Here is a 19,938-nt window from a genome sequence, read left to right as displayed (position 1 = left end):
TTTCTGAATAATGCCTTTTAACCAATCAAATGCTGCCTTTCCAATACTACCTGTGGCCTGCACCTCCCCCATTCTGAGCCCATAAAAATCCCTGGGCTCAGCCATATTAGGGGGACTTTGCCCCTTTGGGTAGGGGACCACTGCCGTGACCCCTCTCCACTGAAAGCTGTTTCATCATTCAGTGTAACTCCTCACCTTGGTCACTCTGTGATTGTCAGTGTATCCTCATTCCTCTTGGGAGTGGGACAAGAACTCATGAACCCATGCATAAGCCAGACTTGGCTCAGGTGGGCTGAGTGGGTGGGCAGTCTCCTGCAGCAGGTAATGTGGTCAGGCAAGGACCAGGCAGGGTGTTGCTGGCCGGAGGTCCCCGGCTTGCAAAATGACTGAGAAGAAAATCCTGTCACTTGGAGCCTTCCAGGAGCCTCTGCTCACACTTTAAGCATCCTCCACACTGAAGTCCTATAATTCCCAGACCTAAGGAATGGCTGGCTGCACACAAATTATGTGGGGCACCTGTTAAAATGGTGATCCTAGGACCTTACCCTAGAGCTTCTGACCTAGTGGGTATGTTTACAGGACCCTCTAGACAACTGTATGTATGAGAATCTCTCAGATGGTTCTGACATGCTGCCAGCTACCACTCCCATCCTTGACCCTCTGCTTGGGCCACCCTCCCCCTGTCCTTCCCCAAGCTGACTCCTGATCCTCAGGCCTATTTGCTTCCCGTGACCCATGAGATTGAGCTCAGTGCCCCTCCCTGTGGCCCCATCCCAAATTCTAGTTTCCATCTCAGCAAACAATTAATTTGTATGTGGAAATCGCCATGGCCTGGCCTATGTCTGCTACCCTCTGAGACAGTAGTTCTCCACTGGGGTGATTCGACCCCCTCCAGGGGACACTTGACATTATCTGGAGACGCTTTTGGTTGTCACAGCTGGGAAAGGAGTGTTACTGATGTCCAGTGGGTGGAGGCCAGGGATGCTGCCAAATATCCTACAATGCACAGTACAGCCCCATAATAAAGGACAATCTGGCCCCAAATGTCAGTAGTGCCACTGTGGAGAAGCCCTGCTTCAAGGTCAAGTCCCTCCACTCTGCTTGCTAGCTGGGTGCTCCCCAGCAGATTTCTCACCTCTAAGGCTCCATCCTCATCTATAACTGGGTTCCCACCTCCTCCCAGCTATCTTGGGGCTTACAGGAGTGAATGTGTGGTGGGCTCAGAACAGTGTCCAGCATGCAAGGGGCTGGTGACTGCTTGCTGGACCCACAGCTCCATTCCTGGTGGAGTTTTGGGCCTTTAGGGAGCCAGGGTCCCTCCAGCCATACCCCATGTAGTAGCCACTCTGCACTGGACTCTAGTCACACCAGTCTGGCCAGGGTTCAGCTACACTTGTGAGGAAGGAGGAAGGCAGTTCCTCTTTCCTCTGTCCATTTCACAGCCCTCTGGTGAGATGGAGTTAGCCTTCTGTGTGTTTGACCTTGACTCAGTGGTAACTCAGCTCCAGGCTGGCACGTCATCTCATCAGGGCCAGTTAGGAGGAGATAAGAGAAAAAGGGCCTTTTCCCTCTAGGCCTCTTCTTTGAACTCACAGGCCTGTTTGGAAGCAGTTTTTCTGTGATTTCCTAGATTTCATGGGTGCCTCCATGCTCTCTTCAAGTTTGCCCTGGGTCATCCCTGGTCAGGCACTTTGCTAAACTGGAGGAACAAGGCAAAAATAAGACACACTCAATGATTGCCCAAGAAGGTCACAGACAAGCAGAACACACTGAATAAGGAAGTGTCACAGTTTTTATATCAGGAGGCCCTCTCAGCTTAACACTCTTCTAGAATCTGGCTCTGAAACTCTGGGGCTAAAGGGCTACCAAGAACAGAGGATAAAGTCTCATCTCCATGGCCATTGTGATGGAGTCACTGCTGACTTCCGCATGAATACCACACTCACAATCATGAACATAGTTATTTCTGTACCCATTTCACCCCTGGGGACACTAAGTCACAGGCAGGTGAAGTGACTTGCCCAAGGGAGTTGAATATAGCAGTGCCAGCGTCTTTTACACATGACAATAACAAGTGACTCTGCCCACAGCTCCAGGCTGTCCTGCTCTTGTACTTGGCCATTGCAGGACCCTTCCAGGGAGAAATTGGTTCATGGCCCCTTCTTTCTACTTATGAGCAGATTGCACTGGTTCATCTCTTTGCCTTGATGACAACCTACCAGCCATTCATATGCCTTTGGTAGGCACATCATCAGGCCCTTCCCCACCAGCCAGCATCCTCCACTGTCCTGCTTGTTTTGCTTGCAAGGAGATCTGACTTTCATCTTCAGAGGTAAATCAATGTCTCCACCCACACTGTTGATCAGCCTGGTTTATACGCTGCTCCCAACCTTGCAAATCACTGCCGGGCAGCATCCTCAGTGCTGTTGAACCTGCTTATCCGACTAGGAAAGCTGGAGGAGCCAGGTCATAAAATTAAATGAAATTACTGCAGGAATTAGGGTGGTAATGACAATGAGGTGGAATGATAACTTGGAGAATGGCAAGGGAGGTTTATGATGCCCCAATGCCTATCTGCAAAGTCATTATTCAAATAGTTCCTGTTTTCCCTGATGTCTGGGGTTAGTATTACCCTTTGCTGGCTTGTGGAGTGCTAATCGGCTTCTCCATATCTGTCCTCTCTGATTAACAGAATGTGAGCTTTGGAAAGGGTCTTGGGGTTTGGCTAATTCAACCCTCTCATTTTACAGATGAGCAAGCTGAGGCTCAGAGAGGTGCTGGGGCCTCCTTACTGTCAGAAGGTGTTAGTGATGGAACTGAAATGCAAACTCAGAACTCTTGGCCCAGTCTAGTGCCCCCTTTTCTACTCTATCACTTTAGAACTCTTTGTAAGGTTAACAAAAAATGGATTCACACACCATGGTGAATTATCATTTAAACAGGCAAAGCTAGGTGACAGGAGAGACTAGCAGAGAATAGGACTTCCTCTGGATGGTATTTTGACCATCGTCACTGTTCTCTGCTGCAGAAATTGCTCTGCATGAAATGCCCAGCCTATGTCAGACCCAGAAGACCTGCTCTTATATTCACATTCTGTAGCAATAAACATTTTTTTTTCCTGGCACCAACTTTTTGCCAAGAAAGCCTAAGTCACAATGTCTGCCACAGTGAGCCTAGAGTCTACTAGGGAAATAAGCAAGTAAGCAAATTGCCTCCGAAACAGATGATGTGTGCAGAGAGAAATGTGCCTAGAATCCAGAGGGTGGGCAGAGATGCTCAGAAGAGAGAGTGGTTGATATTATCTGGGGCTCTGGGAGGACTTTCTGGAGGAGGCATTGCCTTGCCAAGGGAGCCTCTAGTCTGTGTGACAAGGACAACTCATCACCTCTCATTGCTGCTTTTCTTTCATGGCGTATTACTTTTGTCCCTGGTCTGATTGTCAGCTCTATGAGGAGCAGAATAAGACCTTTCTCTCTACATTTGGGGCCTTCATCAGTACACGACTCAGGTTTATACACCCAGTAGATGAACACAATGGAATGAATTGATTGTGCATGGCCCTGCGGAATATGGGCTTGGAGCTTCTATCTCATTATAGGTTCAATGGAGGTGATTATGTTTACTATGAAGGGTCACGTGGGTATTAAAATTATATGAAGCCTCTAGAAGAGTTCTTGGCATATGGAAGCTATTTTTTTTTTTCTTTTTGAGATGGAGTCTCAGTCTGTCACCCAGGCTCGAGTGCAATGGCGCAATCTCTGCTCACTGCAACCTCTGCCTCTGGAGTTCAAGCAACTCTCCCGTCTCAGCCTCTTGTGTAACTGGGACTAGAGGTACCCACCACCATGGTTAATTTTTGTATTTTTAGCAGAGATGAGGTTTCACCATATTGTTCAGGCTGGTCTTAAACTCCTTACCTCAGATGATCCACCCACCTTGGCCTCCCTAAGTGCTGGGATTACAGGCGTGAGCCATCATGCCCAGCCATAGCTATTTTGAGTGCTGATTTGTATCAGGCACTGTTGCCTGGTGCATTCAGTGGTTGTAGGCATTTTGTTAGTTGTTGCAGAAACAATGTTTTTACTTTTCTTTCAAGAAGTAGCCTGTGTCCCCACCATCCTTAAGAAGCTGTCCTGGACTAGTGGGAGCAGCATGGTAAGGAGCTGTCCATCGAGGACATCCCTGCTGGCTCTCAGTGCAGAAGAGATGGAAGAGTAGCCTTTGTCCTCACACGGGGTAATGGAGTCCCATTTGTGGGACTTGCTGAGATGAGTCCTCATCTGCCTTTCTGTCCTTGGGGGATCTGAATTTAGACTTCAGTGAATTCTCAAACTTAGCTGGAATTTGCAGAAAATACCATGAATGAGATTTATTTCATGCTGGCCCCAAACAGCTCTGAACACATTGATGTCTATGGATGGAGAATTTGCCAGAAAAGCATGTGTTTTGGAACTATTTGGGGCTGGGTTCAAATCCTAATCCTGCCATTTAGGAATAGGGAGATCTTGGGTAGTTTCCTACCTTCTGAGTCTCAGGCCCTTTATCTACAAGAGCTGGGATATAAACACTGACTCTGTAAAATCACTGAGAGGATTATGAGATAATGTATGCACTAAGCTTGTAAATAGCAATGGCTCCACTTTCTGAGTCCTCACGTGAAATCCTCTGGGGGAAAGCTAGTGCTGATGTAGCTCACCTTTGACAAGGCTTGTCATTGCCTTGCAGCGGTGATGATCACCCAACAATCAGACCTTCGACAGGGAGGCTGATTGAGGGTGAGGGCACTGGGTGGGAAGCCTGGCCACCTGGCTCTGGAGGATGCTTTCAGCCTCCTGGTTGATGCGAGGTGCTCATTCTACACCGCCTCCTAGTAGTCCAGGCATATGCAAGCACAAACCAGCCCCTCCATGCCTTTCTAATCTCTTTTTATGGAAAAGGAACTGGTCAACAAGGGGGAAATTTTTAGGGTAATATCACAGTTCATTTTGAAAATGGTTCAGCCTCTCAAGAAATAAAAAAACACAAACTCCAAATAGACTCCCGCACCACCAACTGAATCACCTTGCCAGTCCTGAGGGCATTTTTGCCCTTGGGACTCAGGATGGATGGCTGTCACGGCCTTGCCCACCTCTCCTCCACGTTTGAGAAAACCTGTAATAAGGATCCTCCCCCTAACCCTCTCCAGGGACTCTTCTAATCACTCTCTGAGCCTGCCTTCAAAGGAGACAGACAAGCATGACGCTGGCGATGGCAGATGAAGGCCGGGTCAGCGCAACCTCTGAATTCCCTCCTATGATCATGCTTGAAAAGAGACAGGCTCAGCTCCATCGAGACAACTAGAGGGTGATTAAATTATTCATCTAAGAGCCTTGGAGAGGCCTTTATGTGACATTTCAACCCAGTTTTTCGGGAAAAAATAGTACCACAGACAGGTGGTGACCATGTGAAGATGGATCAACCATATGCCCCAAATATAGCAGCTTCTCCTCAAAACCCCATAGAATGCAGTTGCCCTAGCCTCACAGACCTTGTCTTTACAAGTGGCATTTTTAGATTTCAGAAAGCTGCTAAAATCATCAGGTTTTCATTGCTGCAGTTATGACTTTGAATAACTTAAAGAAATCTTTTAGGAGAGAGAAAGAGCAAAACATAGCTAACAGAAGATTTCTTAAGTGTGGCTCTATGTTGAAGCAGGAATAATTCTCACTTGAGAATGATGTTATATGGATTGCAGCTCCCGTTCTTCATCCTACTAGCTGGTAAAAACTAGACCTCTCTAAAATTTTCTGGGCTTCATACTCTATCTACATGAATATTTTTCATTGAATCATATATCATAGACATTTTCTTATATCAATACATCATCTACCTTATTCATTTTAATGGTTATATGATATATTCCCAAGTATTGATGTATCATAATTTATTTAACAATTCTCATATTGAAGGTATCTTCTAATTTTTTTCCCTACACAAAACAATGTAGCAATGAACTAGCTTTCCCATAGATCTATGCAAAATTTGGAGAAAATTTTTCTGGAATAAATGAGAAGTAACTGAATTGCTGATTAAATGGGAAGAACACTTAATATTTTAATAGTTTCCACAAATTGTCCACCAAAAATGTTGTATCTGATTTACCCTTCCTCTGCCTATGTAGTTCAATTTCCCACAACATGGTGAGGTTGTATATTACCATCTCCATTGTAAAGATGAAGAACTAGAGACAGGTTAAGTTTTCTTTATGTCACACAGGTATTATATAATCTAATGAAGATCTGCCCAAGGTGAGTTTGTTCTGGTTTCACTCTCTGTGCCATGATGGCTTCTCTCAGTGTCCACTGGTTTTCATGGTCCATGGAAATAAGAGTTCATTCACGGTGAGATGACGGAAAGCTAGGATCCTGCAGGAAGACATTGGGACTGGAATGGTAATACCATGAGTCACGTTGTACAGGCAAGGCCACAACTGGACAAGTCATTATTTTAATTGGTTTTATCGAATGTTGGTTAGATACAAAATAATATATAATATGTATATTAAATATAAAATATTTAATTTTATAAATACAATTACAATACACATTACAATAAATGGCAGAATATCCCCCTATAGTTTAAGAAACAGACATTACCAAAATCTTTGAAGCCCAGAGAGTATCTGTACCTTCCCTAGAGGTAACCACTGTACCACTTTTTTTTTGTCAATAATTATGTTGGATTTCTCTATAGTTTTAACAATTGTGGCTGAATCCATATCAGGATTACTATGGAATTCCTCAGAGAATGTGCACTGTCAAATTCCAAGGGTTACCTGCTGATGTGGTTAGTACAGGGCCAGCACAGCTCTGCCTTGGAGCCCCCCAAAAGGAATACAGTGTGTAGTTTCGCAAATTTCAAAATTTATTTAAATAGAATCATAACATACGTTTTCATCTGCAACTTGCTTTGGACTACTCAACATACCCCTCTGAGAGTGAGTCACCATATGCTCACTGCCATAGTTCATTTATTTTCACTGCTATACAGTATTGCTTGGGATGAATGTACCCAAATCTTTAGGTATTCTCTTGTCATTGGGCATTTGGCTTGTTTCTGAGGTTTTGCTGTTATAAACAGTGTTGTTATGAACATTTCATAGATAGTCCCTGGAGCACATCATGTGCGGAAGCATTCCATAAATTCCTAGGAAAGGAATTCTTCCATTTTTGAAATGCACATCTTCAGTTTCACTGGATAAATGCCAGATTGTTACCCCACAGCAGTAGATGGTTTTTTCTTAACATCCTTGCCAAAACTTGATATTGTGAGACTTTGAAATTTTTGCCAATTTGGTGGATGTAAAAACAGGATTTAATTGTGGTTTTAACTTCCATTTTCCTGACTAATGATGAGTTGAGCATCTTTTCATGTGTTTTTTAACCATTGGCATTTCTTTGTGAAGTATTCCTTCAAGTCTTTTGCATGTTTGTCTTTTGTGAATTACCTTTTGCTTATCAGTGTGCCTATCAGTTCTTTAAATACTCTGTGTTCTATTTCTTTGTCAGTGATATATGTTGCAAATATATTTTTTTTCAGTTTGTGGCTTATGTTTAAAACATAACATGGTTCCTTAAAATAGTCAGAAGTTCTTAGTTTTAATATGTTTACTTTTTTGATTTGCCCTTTTTTAATCTTAAGAAACCCATTTCTATCCTGAAGTTAAAGATATTCTTTCATATAGCATTCTAAAATGTTTATAGTTTTGTGTTACAGATTTAAATATTTAAAGCATCTGGAATTAATGTTTATGTATGACTTGAGGTAATACTCTAGTTTGTTCTTTCATTTTTTTCTCCTCCTCATGTGGATAAGTGATCATCTCAGATCATTGGAAAGCTCGTGCTTTCTCCATTGTTGCTGTGCTGCACATCTCTCTCATGTGCGCACGTATGTGTATGGCCTTTCCATTCTGCTTCGTCGGTCTACTAAGGCTGCACGAATGCTGTATTTTCTTAATATCACTTTTTAATAAGTTTGGTGGGGTAGAACTTCCTATGCGATTTCTTCTTCACCGGTATCTTGGTGATTCCTGCTCCTAATGTTTTCCATGTATGTTTCCATATACGGATCTGTCAGTTCTCATTGAACTGCTCTTCACTCTGTGTTTCCTTCCTTTCACTCACATTGTGGCCCTTCAAACTGGATTCTTTGCTCAGTATATTTCATCCTTTTTGTAGAAACTACTTGTCAAGTACCACAAAATAGCTTTGAGGATTTTGGTTGGATTTACACTGAACTCATCAAGGGAGATAATTGACATCTTTAAGCTGCTGAGTATTCTGATTCATAAAAATTGTTCTTTCATTTATTTGAATTTGTCTTAATGTCTTTTAATATAGCTTTATAATTTTCTTCATAAAAAGCTTAAAAACCTGTGCTAGATTTATTCCTAGGTACTTTATAATTTCAGGGTACTTAAGTAGTATCTTGCATTTAATTATAGTTTTAAAATGTTTGCTGCCATTGTATATAAATGATTGTTAAATCAGACAACTTTGCTAAACATACTTATTAATTGTAATAATCTGTTTCCTTTAACAATCATATTATCTATAAAATTTCCTTTCTTCCTTCCTGTTTTCTTTCCCTCTCTCTCTTTCTTTCTTGTTCTTAAACTTTTCATTTATTTGTCTATTCCTATTGCATGGTAAATCACTGGTAAATGTTACCTAGAAATGGTGATAACAAGTACCCTGGAATTTTCAAGTTCATAAAGAAAATGCTTTCATTTTTCCATTTATTTAGTGTGATTCATGTTTTAAATTGCTTGTAGATAACAGATGGATTCACGGCTGAATTCTACCAGAGGTACAAAGAGGAGCTGGTACCATTCCTTCTGAAACTATTTCAAACAATAGAAAAAGAGGGAATCCTCCCTAACTCATTTTATGAGGCCAGCATCATCCTGACACCAAAACCTGGCAGAGACACAACAAAAAAACAAAATTTCAGGCCAATATTCCTGATGAGCATTAATGCAAAAATCCTCATTAAAATATTGGCAAAATGAATTCAGCAGCACATCAAAAAGCTTATCCACCATGATCAAGTGGGCTTCATCCCTGGGATGCAAGGCTGGTTCAACATATGCAAATCAATAAATGTAATCCATCACATAAACAGAACCGATGACAAAAGCCACATGATTATCTCAGTAGATGCAGAAAAGGCCTTTGACAAAATTCAACACCCCTTTATGCTAAAAACTCTCAACAAACTAGGTATTGATGGAACATATCTCAAAATAGTAAGAGCTATTTATGACAAACCCACAGCCAATATCATACTAAGTGGGCAAAAACTGGAAGCATTCCCTCTGATAACTGGTACAAGACAAGGATGTCCTCTCTCACCACTCCTATTCAACATAGTATTGGAAGTTCTGGCCAGGCAATCAGGCAAGAGAAAGAAATAAAGGGTATTCAAACAAATAGGAAGAGAGGAAGTCAAATTGTCTCTATTTGCAGATGACATGATTGCATATTTACAAAACTCATTAAGCTGTTAAGAAACTTCAGCAAAGTCTCAGGATAAAAAATTAGTGTGCAAAAATCACAAGCATTCCGATACACTAACAACAGACAAACTGAGAGCCAAATCATGAGTGAACTCTCATTCACAATTGCTACAAAGACAATAAAATACCTAGGAATAGAACTTACAAGGTATGTGAAGGATCTCTTCAAGGAAAACTACAAACCACTGCTCAAGGAAATAAGAGAGGAAGCAAACAAATGGAGAAACACTCCATGCTCATGGATAAGAAGAATCAATATTGTGAAAATGGCCATAGTGCCCAAAGTAATTTATAGATTCAAGTCTATCCACATCAAGCTACCACTGACTTTCTTCACAGACTTAGAAAAAATCTACTTTTAATTTCATATGGAACCAAAAAGAGCCTGAGTAGCCAAGGCAATCCTAAGCAAAAAGCACAAAACTGGAGGCATCATGCTACCTGACTTCAAACTATATTACAAGGCTACAGTAACCACAACAGCATGGTACTGGTACCAAAATAGATCTATAGACCAATGGAACAGAACAGAGGCCTCAGAAATAGCACCACACATCTACAACCATCTGATCTTTGACAAACCTGACAAAAACAAGCAATTGGGAAAGGATTTAATAAATAGTATTGGGAAAACTGGCTAGCCATATGCAGAAAGCTGAAACTGGACCCCTTCCTTACACCTTATATAAAAAGTAACTCTAGATGGATTAAAGACTTAAACGTAAGACTAAAACCATAAAAACCCTAGAAGGAAACCTTGGCAATACCATTCAGGACATAGGCATGGGCAAAGCCTTCATGGCTAATACACCAAAAGCAATGGCAACAAAAGCCAAAATTGACCAATGGAATCTAATTAAACTAAAGAGCTTCTGCACAGCAAAAGAAACTGTCATCAGAGTGAACAGACAACCTACAGAATGGGGGAAAATTTTTCCAATTTATCCATCTGACAAAGAGCTAATATCCAGAATCTACAAAGAACTGAAACAAATTTACAAGAAAAAAACAACTCAATCAAAAAGTGGGCAAAGGATATGAACAGACACTTCTCAAAAGAAGACATTTATGCAGCCAACAAACATATGTAAAAAAGCTCGTCATCACTGATCATTAGAGAAATGCAAATCAAAACCACAATGAGATACCATCTTATGCCAGTTAGAATGGTGATCATTAAAAAGTCAGGAAATAACAGATGCTGGAGAGGGTGTAGAAAAATAGGAACGCTTTTACACTGTTTGGAAGAGTGTAAATTAGTTCAAGCATTGTAGAAGACAGTGTGGCGATTCCTCAAGGATCTAGAACTAGAAATACCATTTGACCCAGCAATCCCATTACTGGGTAAATATCCAAAGGATTATAAATCATTCTACTCTAAAGACACATGCACACATATGTTTATTGTGGCACTGTTCACAATAGCAAAGACTTGGAAGCAACCCAAATACCCATCAGTGATAGACTGGGTAAAGAAAATGTGGCACATATACAACATGGAATACTGTGAAGCCATAAAAAGGATGATTTCATGTCCTTTGCAGGGACATGGATAAAGCTGGAATCCATCATTCTCAGCAAACTAACACAAGAACGGAAAACCAAACACCACATGTTCTCACTCATAAGTGGGAGTTGAACAATGAGAACACATGGACACAGGAAGGGGAACATCACCCTGGGGCCTGTCGGGGGTTGGGGGGCTAGTGGAGGGAGAGCATTAGGAGAAATACCTAATGTGGATGACAGGTTGATGGGTGCAGCAAACCATCATGGCAGGTGTATACCTATGTAACAAACCTGCACATTCTGCACATGTATTCCAGAACTTAAAGTATAATAAAAAAATTAAAAACCTCATCTCTACTTTTAGTTCGATAAGATTTTATTTTTAAAATATGAAATAAATTTTGTTTTTATAGAATACAAAATTCTACAATTATTCTCTTTTAAACTTAATATAGAACTTATATAAAATTATTTCTAGTGTTAGATTAGTCCTACATCTCTAATGGTATAGTGCATTACCTTTTCCATACATTTTTATTTGGTTTGTTCACATTTATTCAAATATTTTTTGCATTTAAGTTCATGAGTGAGATGGGCATATTAATTTTTTTCTCCTGTAAAATGAATTGTAGAGTATTTCCACTGTCTTATCATCTGAAATATTTGTCAAATTAGAATTATTTTCCTCTTGAGAGTCAGACCTAGTAGAGAAAATCATCTGAGACCATTTCTGAATGGAAAGATTTTTAATTGCTGATATAATTTATTGAATAGTTACAGGATTATTTACACTTTTTGGTTTTTTTGGTGTTGATTCTTGTATTTTTAAGTAGTTTGTGGATTTTGCATGTTTTTAAATGTATTGGTATAAGGTTATTTATCAAACCCTTTAATGTTTTTATTTGTGCGGAATCTGTAGTTACATACATTTATTACTTCTAATATTGATGACTTCCCTCTCCATTAGTCATGCAGAGGATCTGTCGGTTTTCATGGAATTGCTCTCTGCTCTGTGTTTCCTTCCTTTCACTCATGCTGTGGCCACTCAAATTGGATTCTTTGCTCATTATATTTCATCCTTGTTGTAGTCTAATCTAAATTATTATGTTATAAATTTTCCTCTGAATACTGCTTTAGCTGTATCCCACAATTTTGTTACACAGGTTGAGCATTCCTAATTTGAATATCTGAAATCCACAATGCTCCAATATCTGAACTATTTTGAGCTCTGACAGGACGCCATAGGTATGTGTGACACCTTTGCTTCTCATGGTTCAATGTATAGATGTTTTGTTTCTTATACAAAGTTATTAAAAATATTGTATAAAATTACTTCAGGCCATGTGTATAAGGTATAGGTAACACATAAATGATTTTTGTGTTTAGACTTGGGTTCTATCCCCAAAACATTTCATTGTGCATATTTAAATATTTCAAAATCTCCAATCCAAAATGCTTTTGGTGCACACATTTCAGATAAATACTCAAACCATACTGTACTTTAATTACTGCTCAACTCAAAATATTTTAACATAGTAATAACTTACTTGATCCACAAATAGTTTAAAAACTATATTTTAAAAAATGATATTTATCTTTTTGTTATTGCTTTCTAATTTATAAAAATATAAGGCTATATGAGAAATTCTAAGTATTAAAATTTAAAATTTATATTCTTATTATTGATCTTTAATTTAATTTCATTAATTCTTTAGTATTTGAATTATAGCCCAGTTGGTCAATTTTATAAATATTATATATATATGCTGAAGAAAAATTTGTATTTTCTACTGGCACGTATTACCTTTGTGTGTTTAAGTTTGTTAGTTGCATCGTTTTAATTTTACATATGCATACTATGTAATTTCCTGATATATTTATTATCTACTATGAAAGTGTATCAAATCTCCTCTCATGATACTGTTTTTGTTGATGATGGTTTGTCCTTCTAGTTCTTTTAATTTCTGATTACTATATATTAAACTATGTTCTTATATACATGCAACTTTATAATTGTTATATCTTCCTTAATAATAAACCTTTAACTGTTTAATAATGTTTCTATTAAACACCAATAGATTAATAGTGTTAATGCTTTCTGCCTCCATCTATTTTTGCCTGCTATTAATAGAGGGTTATATAATTATTTTGGTTAGCACTTCCCTGGTATAATTTTCTTTCTTCTTTTAGCCTTATTCTTTCTAATAGTTATAATTCAGAAGTGTTTCTTATGAATAGCATAAAGCTAGCTTTTGTTTTTTCATCTAGTCTGACAATCTTTGTCTTAATTCTTGAATGCAGTTCTTTTACATTCAAATTACCATTATAATTACATTTATTCATATCATTTATTGTGAACTTTTTGTATATTATGCATTTCCTGTGCTTTTAACCTTTCCTTTTTCCCTTCTTTTTGATTGTTTCTGTAAGTTTTCTCATTGCACCTTTTTCTCTCTAATATTTTGGAACTGATTAATTCTGTCTTCTGTTGTGTTAATGGTCACTTCAGGAAATTTAAGATGCTTGTTATCTTTACATCTGTCCTAAACAATACAAGGACTGATAATAAATTAGCAGAAGTCTCGTGGCCTCCTTATGATATATTATTGCCAATGACTGTTTTTCGCCAACTGTTAATAAACAATATTATTATTGTCTTATATAGCCAGTGTTTGGATAGATTTACCTATATTTTGCCGTTTTTAAAATTTATTCTCACATCTGAGATCTTCCATCTGATTGTTTTCATTTTGCCTATAGGATAACCTTACAATATATTTAGTAAAAGCATTTTGTTTAGTTTTCGTTAGGCTGATTTTTTTTCCTTCGTGTACTTTTAGAAAGATATTTTCACTGGAGCTATTTCCTCTCAGCACATTTAATATATTATTCCACTATCTTCTGACTTCCATTTTCTATTTGTCATTCTTTTATTGTTTATTTGTCTTTTCTGTTTGAAGGTTTTTAAGATTGTCTCTTTTTCTCCTTAGTATTATACAGTTTCACAGTTATGTCTTTAAGGTGGATTTAATTTTGTTCTTATTCTGCTTGCTTTTGTAATGTAAGTACCAATGTCATTTGTCAGTCTAAAGTTTCTTAGTCATTATTTCTTAAAATGTCATCTTTCCCCGTCTCACTTCACTCTTTCTGGTCCTTTAATTAGCCGAATATGAGACTTCTTTCTGCCCTCCATGTCTTCTAAATCTCTTTTTCTATTTATTGAACCTTTGTGTTTCTATACTGCATTATAGATAATTTAAATTTAGCTTCCATTTTATTAAATATCTCTTTAGCTTTGGAAACTTTACAGTTAAAACCATCCATTGGGTTATTTATTTATATATTTTTTATTTTATTTCATTTTACTTCACATACATGCATAAAAATTAAATAATAAACATTTACACTTATTTAATTAGCAGGCTAGTTTCTTGTAAGTGCACAAAATAATAATCTATGATGTCACATTTTAACTTTTATTTATTTGATTTTATTTTTTAACCATTATTTTAGTTTTGGAGTACATGTGCAGGTTTTTATGTAGGTAACAGTTAAGGGGGTTTGTTGTACAGATTATTTCATCACCCAGGCAATAAGCCTAGTACACAATGGTTACTTTTTCTGATCCTCTCCCTTCTCCCACCCTCCACTCTCAAGTAGGTTCCATTGTCTCTTGTTCCCTTCATTGCATCCATGAGTTCTCATCCTTTAGCTCTCACTTATAAGTGAGAATATGTGGTATTTGGTTTTCTGTCCCTGTGTTAGTTTGCTAAAGATAATGGCCTCCAGTTCCATCCATGTTTTCACAGAAGATATAATCTCATTCTTCTTCATAGCTGCATAGTATTCCATGATGTATATGTACCACATTTTCTTAATCCAATCTGTCATTGATGGGCATTTAGGTTGATTTCGTGTCTCTCTTATTGTGAATAGTGCTGCAGTGAACATTTGCATGCATATATCTTAATGGTAGAATAATTTATATTCCTTTGGGTATACATCCAGTAATAAGATTGCTGGGTCAAATGGTAGTTCTGGTTTTAGCTCTCTGTGGAATCACCACACTGCTTTCCACAATGGTTGAACTAATTTACAATCTCATAGACAGTGTACAACATTTCTTTTTATCCACAGCCTTATCAGCATGTTATTTTTTGACTTTTTAATAATGGTGGTTCTGACTGGTGTGAGATGGTATCTCGTGATTTTGATTCACATTTCTCTAATGATCAGTGATACTGAGCTTTTGTTCATATGCTTGTTAACTGCATCTGTGTCTTCTTTATAGAAATGTCTGTTCATATCCCTTGCCTGCTTTTAAATGGGGTTGGGTTTTTTTTTTTTTTGTAAATTTGTTTAAGTTCCTTATAGATGCTGAGTATTAGACTTTTGTCAGATGCGTAGTTTGCAAATATTTTCTCCCATTCTGTAGGTTGTCTGTTTACTCTGTTGATAGCTTCTTTTGCTATGCAGAATCTCTTAAGTTTAATTGGATCTCATTTGTCAACTTTTGCTTTTGTTGCAATTGCTTTTGGCATCTTCGTCATGAAACCTTTGCCCATTTCTATGTCCAGAATGGTATCACCTAGATTGTTTTCCAGGGTTTTTATAGTTTTGGGTTTTAAAATTAAGTCTTTAATCTATTTTGAGTTGATTTTTGTATATGGTGTAAGGAAGGGGTCCAGTTTCTATCTTCTGGATATGGCTAGCCAGTTATCCCACCACCATTTATTGAATATGGAGTCTTTTCCCCATTGCCTGTTCTTTTTCAGCTTTGTCAAAGAACAGATGGTTGTAGGTGTGTGGCCTTATTTCTGGGCTCTCTATTCTGTTCCGTTGGTCAATGTGTCTGTTTTTGTACCAGTACCATGCTGTTTTGAGTACTGTAGCCATGTAGTATAGTTTGCAGTTGGGTAGCATATTGCCTCCAGCTTTGTTCTTTCTGCTTAGCATTGCCTTAGCTGTTAGAGCTCCTTTTTGGTCCCATATAAATTTCAAAATAGTTTTTTTGTTTTAGTTCTGTGAAGAATGTCATTGGTAATTTGATAGGAATAGTATTGAAACTGTAAATTGCTTTTGACAGTATGGCCATTTTAATGATATTTATTTTTCCTACCCATGAGCGTGAAATGTTTTTCCATTTGTTTGTGCCTTCTCTGATTTCTTTGAGCAGTGTTTTATAATTCTTATTGTAGAAATCTTTCATCTCCCTGGTTAGCTATATTCTTATGTATGTTATTTTTTTGTGGCTATTGTCAGTGGGATTGCATTCCTGATTTGGCTCTTGGCTTGGCTGTTATTTGGTGTATAGGAATGCTAATGATTTGTGTACATTGATTTAGTATCCTGAAACCTTGCTGAAGTTGTTTATCAGCTGAAGGAGCCTTTGGGCTGAGACTATGAGATTTTCTAGATACAAAATCATGTCATCTGAAAACAGAGATAGTTTAACATACTCTCTTTCTATTTGGATGCCCTTTATTTCTTTCCATTGCCTGATTGCTCTGGCTAGGACTTCCAATATTATGTCAAATGGAAGTGGTAAGAGAGGGCATCCTTGTCTTGTGCCAGTTTTCAAGGGAATGCTTAGCATTTCCCCATTCAGTATGATGTTGGCTGTGGGTTTGTCATGGATAGCTCTAATTATTTTGAGATATGTTCCTTCAATACCTAGTTTATTGAGAGGTTTTTACATGAAGAGATGTCGAATTTTATCAAAAGCCTTTTCTACATATATTGAGGTAAACACGTGGTTTTTGTCTTTAGTTCTGTTTAAATGATGAGTCACGTGTATCGGTTTGTGTATGTCGAACCAACCTTGCATCCTGGGTATGAAGTTTACTTGATCATGGTGAATTAGCTTTCTGATGTGCTGTTGGATTCAGTTTGCAAGTATATTGTTGAGGATTTTTGCATCAATGTTCAATGATATTGACTTGAAGTTTCTTATTTTATTGCATCTTTGCCAGGTTTTGATATCAGGAAGACGCTGGCCTCATACAGCCTCATAGAATGAGTTGGTGAGGAGTCCCTTCTCCTCAATTTTTTGGACTAGTTTCAGTAGGACTGGTATCAGCTCTTCTTTGTACATCTGGTAGAATTCAGTTGTGAATCAATCTGGTCCTGGGCTGCTTTTTTTTATTGGTAGGCTATTTATTACTGATTCAATTTTGGAGCTTGTTATTGGTCTTTTCAGGGAATCAATTTCTTCCTGGTTCAGTGGTGTATCTGTTAAGGAATTTATCCATCTCTTCTCGGTTTTCCAGTTTGTAGTGTGTCTGTTAAGCAATTTATCCATCTTTTCTAGGTTTTCTAGTTTGTATGCACAAAGGTGTTCATAATAGTTTATGATGGTTATTTTTATTTATGTGGGGTCAGTAGTAATATTTTATTCATCATTTATAATTGTGTTTATTTAGATCTTCTCTCTTTTCTTATTAATTTAGCTTGTGGCCTGTCTTATTAATTTATTCAAAAAAACCAACTCCTGAATTCATTGATCTTTTGAATTTTTTTTGTCTCAATTTCCTTTAGCTCAGCTCTAATTTGCATTATTTCTTGTCTTCTGCTAGCTTTGGGGTTGGTTTGCTCTTGATTCTCTAGTTCTTCCAGTGGTGATGTTAAATTGTTAAATTGAGATCTTTCTAACTTTTTGACATGGGTATTCAGTGCTATAAATTTCCCTCTTAACACTGCCTTAGCTTGTCCCAGAGATTCTGGTATGATGTACCTTTGTTCTCATTAGTTTCAAAGAACTTCTTGATGTCTGCTTTAATTTTATTTTTTGCCCAAAAGCCATTCAAAAGCATGTTGTTTAATTTCCATGTAATTGCATGGTTTTGAGCAATTTTTTTTGTCTTAACTTCTATTTTTATTGTGCTATCGTCAAAGAGTATGTTCGGTATGATTTCCATTCTTTTGTATTTGCTGAGGATTGTTTTATGTCTGATTGTGTGGTTAACTTTAGAGTATGTGCCATGTGGTGAGGAGAAGAATGTATATGCTATTGTTTTTGAGTAAAGAGTTCTGCAGAGACCTACTAGATCCATTTGGTTCAATGCTGATTTCAGGCCCTTAATATCTTTGTTAATTTTCTGCCTCGATGATCTGTATAATTCTGTTAGTGGAGTGAAATCTCCCACTACTATTGTGTGTGAGTCTAAGTCTCTTTGCAGGTTTCTAAGGACTTGCTTTATAAATCTGGGTGCTCCTGTGTTGGGTCCATACATATTTAGGATAGTTAGGTCTACTTGTTGAATTGAATCCTTTACCATATGTAATGCCCTTCTTTGTCTTTTTTGGTTTTTGTTGGTTTAAAGTCTGTTTTGCCTGAAATTAAGGTTGCAACCCCTGCTTTTTTCTGTTTTCAATTTGCTTGGTAGATTTTCCCTCATCCTTTTGTCTTGAGCCTATGGGTGTCATTGAATGTGGGATGGGTCTCTTGAAGACAGCATACCATTGGGTATTGCTTTTTTATCCAGGTTGCCATTCTGTGTCTTTTAAATGGGGCATGTAGCTCATTTACATTTAAGGTTAGAATTGATATGTGTGGATTTGATCCTCTCACTGTGTTGTTAGCTGGTTACTATGCCAATTTGTTTGTATTGTTGCTCTATGTTTATTTATTTTAAGAGATGGGGTCTTGTTCTATCACTCAGGCTGGTGTACCCCGGCAATTATAGCTCACTCTAGCCTTAAACTCCTGGACTCAAGTGATACTCACATATCAGTCTCCCAAATAGCTGAGATTATAGACATGAACCACCACTCCTGGCTCCAGATTCTTCATTTTAATTGTTATACATTAAACATATTTTTGGAAGCTTTTTCTTTTTTTTTTTTTTTCTGATCAAATGGTTTTGGTATTTTACTAGTCTTACTTTTTTTTTGCTTATTTTATCAGTATTATATTTATTTCTTTAAACCCATTACATAAAAATATTTTATATTCTTGCCAGGAATTGTTAACATGAACTTTTGAGTTCCTGTTATTATTGCTGATTCTCACCCAACCTGCCTACATTCCTTGTGTATTTTTTGACTGTGACATCTGAATCCTTGGAAGTTCATCTGTGGGGATTCTTTAAAGCCTGTGTTGAACATCTACTTTAACTGGTTAGCTGAGATTGACATTTTAAAGTGAGTTTTCACTTTGAGTCTTTTTAGACCTTCTGAGTATTGTGAATTCATGCTGCAATTTGAGTGAGGACAAGTTTTTTTTTTCTAGCAATTCTCAGGATACATTTATTTTCCTCTTCACTCAGTGCCACAATTCACACAGGTACATTTCATTTTCCACCCCTACTCAGTGGATGTGGATGTGTGTAAGGGGAATAAGTGCAGAACATAGGTTTATTTCTAGTAGCACTTTCTGTTCTGGTTTTAAAGAATTAGGCTTCTCACCTTCAAAAGACCTTAGCTTTGCATCTTGATCCCTAAGTCCTGCAACATCATAAATGGATGCTCAATGTCCCCCAAAAGAAACTTTCCTTCTGTGTTTGGCTTAATGCTCTAGGTTCCAGATTTCACTTGGTTTTGGCATTTGAAATATTCCTACTTTTTTGTCAGATAATCAACATACTAAAAAATAAAGTTTCAATATTTTGCTGGGCATTTTTAGTGTTTTTTCCATCTCATTTGGAGGAGTAGTCAGTGTCTAAAATACAAGTCTTAAAGTAGGTCTTACTTTATTTTCCCAGTACCTATGTAAAAAGTACTGAGAAAATCATAATAAGTGAATCCGAGAAATATCTGATCTTAGAAAGTTTAGTCTAGCTGATAAGCAATAGGAAACACACTGGAAATAGAATGGTAAAAGAGGCTGAAATTAATTTCCGAGGTTTGTACAAGTGAAGACCTTGGGAGTT

Source organism: Hylobates moloch, unplaced genomic scaffold (genome assembly GCF_009828535.3).
Source record: "Hylobates moloch isolate HMO894 unplaced genomic scaffold, HMol_V3 SCAFFOLD_24, whole genome shotgun sequence".
Classification (NCBI taxonomy): Eukaryota; Metazoa; Chordata; class Mammalia; order Primates; family Hylobatidae; genus Hylobates; species Hylobates moloch.
The sequence above is the reverse complement of the archived record's forward strand: the minus strand, read 5'-3'. Positions refer to the sequence as shown.